Here is a 2873-nt window from a genome sequence, read left to right as displayed (position 1 = left end):
TTAGCTCCCCAAGGATGATACTACGAGACCACTGCATTAATATTCAGTTTCTAGCAGCACATCAGACCTGCGGTAATCCTTTGGACTATAGACTATACCTCAGGATCCAGCCCAGAGCTCCATAGTGGCTGAGAAAACAGATCCATGCATTTCATCATTAATTATGCATGGGATCCAGTGTTTCCTGTGTAATAGTACAATTATAGCATTTCTCCCCCTTTTCTTTTTCTTTTTAAGCTGCGGCCAACATAGCTAGCTGGGCAGCAGTTCTATAAGTCAGTTTGTCGGTCCTCCGGTCCACAAAATCACACACACACACACACACACACACACACACACACACACACACACACACACACACACACATACACCTGTGCATGCCCTTATCCGTGATGTCACTCGTGCAAGCATGCTCACTTAAGCAATTGTGCGCTGTGGTGTTGTCACAATGTCAAGTGTGACCAGGAGTCGCGACATCTCCATTCACTCCAATGGACCAGTTTTGTACATTGCAAGAGGAACTTTTGGCAAAAAGGAACTTTTGGGAAGTAAGGTTCTGGGTTAAGAAGCGCTGTCGAGTTGCAGCAGAATGGACCGTTTGTGATGTACTTTGAAAGGGTCAGACGTTTAAATAATCAAATTGTATATTATCAGCTTTATTTTATGCATTCAAACATAGCGCGAGCCCCCTCCCCCCCTGGATCCACATTTTGGACCTCCGCTAACGCCACTCTGGACCAGTGCATTGACTTCATCAGCAATTGTGTGTCGATGATGTCACAATGTCAAGCCTGATGACATCATCACTGATGACATCTTTCACTGATGGCATGACAATTGATCAGTGACATCACTGATGACATCATCACTGACGTCATCACCAAAGACAACACAATGATGACATCACTCTGGCTGAGCATGCTCAGTTGTTTGTTAACTGGGTGCCATGGCTGTGGGAGAACGTCAGCTTAGCCTTAGACGCTCTTGTGTACGCTCATTTTTAGTTTCGCCTGCTTCGCGCGCTCAAACTGTTTTAACTTTGTTTGAGGCAACTCATGCGTGTGTGTGTGTGTATCATCGGCCCAAGCATGCTCAGCTGACATAATCAGTTGTCTGTGACATCATCAGTGATGACAGCAACTTGAGCAAAATTGTCACTCACCGATGGCATCACTCGGGCTGAGCATGCTCAGTTGAGCAAATCACTCAAGAAGAGTGAGGTCACTCGGGCAACTCGGTGTGTGGGTGTGTGGTTGTGTGTGTGACATCATCACTGATGACATCACTCACTGATGACATCACAATTGCTTGCGTGACATCAGTCATGAGATCACTGATGATAACATCATCACTGAGCAATGGGGGAAATGGGAAGAATAGCGGGAGAAAGAGGGAATAACATTCAAGATCCATTTTAATAGCCATAGTGAGTAATCAGATTACAAACGAGGAATTTGACTTTGTGCAGTATGCAGCGCAGTGATCACATCAATAGCAGAAGATGGAGCAAACAGAAAACAATCTCAAATGATAAATGATCAAGTGCAAAGTAAAGTAAGTCTTTCCCTGCTCAGTCCTTCCTCAGTGGGACCGTCTCCTCCTTGATGCCCTCCTTGGTGATCATACAGATCTGAAGAGCGTCTCCAGTGTACACATCTCTTTCTGCGGCCGAGATGAAGACGTCTTTGACCAGCTGGGTGGCCTTTTCCCGAGTCAGAGGAACGTGCTGCACACCCTCCATGTTCTTCAAACCAATCTGGTTGTCTAGTAGTGGTTGAAGCATGGCACTGGCCGATCCTCCAGCCTTGTAGGTGTCTCTCTGGTAGGAGCCCACCGGGTCAAAACTGTACACTGCTCCCTTGCCCTCCTCATCCAGTCCTCCAATGATGTTGTAGACATAGTAGGGGAAGAACCTCCTGCCGTACAAGATGGTGGACAACATGGCTGCTATGGCTCCGCTGGTCATTATCTTGTTGTTGGAGTGTTTGTACATCTTTAGTCTGGCATCAATGATTTTTGTCAGGGTCAGGCAGTCACCATGGAACCCGCAGCAGCCAATGACAGTGGTGTCTGTCAGCCTGTAGCATTTTGGGGAGTCACGGTTGTGAATTGAATAGCCTTCACTGAGACGGGTGTCTGAGGCTACGATGGCAAAGTCTATCCCAGCAACAGCAAGGATAGTCCCTCCGTTGAATGCGTATGGCGAAAAGTGGCGCTCTACCGGCCCGCTATAATGATACTCTTTCATCTCCTCATTAACATTATCACCAAAAGCTTGCATGGAAAACATTGTTTCTGCTATCAGGAATACTGCAATATGGCCTACCTATATGTCACCGGTGATGTCACTCAAGCGCTCGATGATGATGTCATCAGTGATGTCACTCGAGAAAGTGTGATGTCATCAGTGAGTGATGCTATCAGTGATGATGTCACCAGTGACCAGTCACTCAAGCAATTTGAATCTTACTACTATAATAGGGCGGCGTTCGGAGCATGCTCAGTTTGATTGAGTGTGGGACCGTGCCGTGAAATGCCGCCTATTAGTAAGACTAGAATTATTGCGCGCCCTTCGCGTCCTCCCTTCTAGCATCCCTCGCTGCCTCACAGAATACCATGCAGTGTATCAGGCTGCACAGCCATTGTGCAGCATCGCAAATTCGCCATTAATCTGCGCAGCCATGGCAAATTCGGCCATTAAACGGCCCTACTGTAATTACCTCATTAAAAAGTCTCCGTTAAGTTCAGTTATACTTTATTGTCCGCGCGGGGAAATTCATCCTCTGCATTTGACCCATCCTCTACCAGGAACCTTCCTAGAACTAGGAGCAGTATGGGGCAGCCACAAGGCAGCACCTGGGGACCAACTCCAG

The 2873-nt window shown here is 47.1% G+C and overlaps 1 pseudogene across 1 annotated transcript; it reads right to left on the bottom strand.

Moving 5' to 3' along the window:
• Nucleotides 1-1570: 1570 nt before the first annotated feature.
• LOC310784702 (proteasome subunit beta type-1 pseudogene) lies at nt 1571-2290 on the bottom strand (annotated as a pseudogene). Its single transcript has one exon. The product of its transcript is annotated as a proteasome subunit beta type-1 pseudogene (transcript).
• Nucleotides 2291-2873: the final 583 nt, after the last annotated feature.

Source organism: Poromitra crassiceps, assembly GCF_964638095.1.
Source record: "Poromitra crassiceps genome assembly, chromosome: 11".
NCBI classification, from domain to species: Eukaryota; Metazoa; Chordata; class Actinopteri; order Beryciformes; family Melamphaidae; genus Poromitra; species Poromitra crassiceps.
Note: the sequence above shows the minus strand (reverse complement) of the source record. Positions and strands in the feature narration are given on the sequence as shown.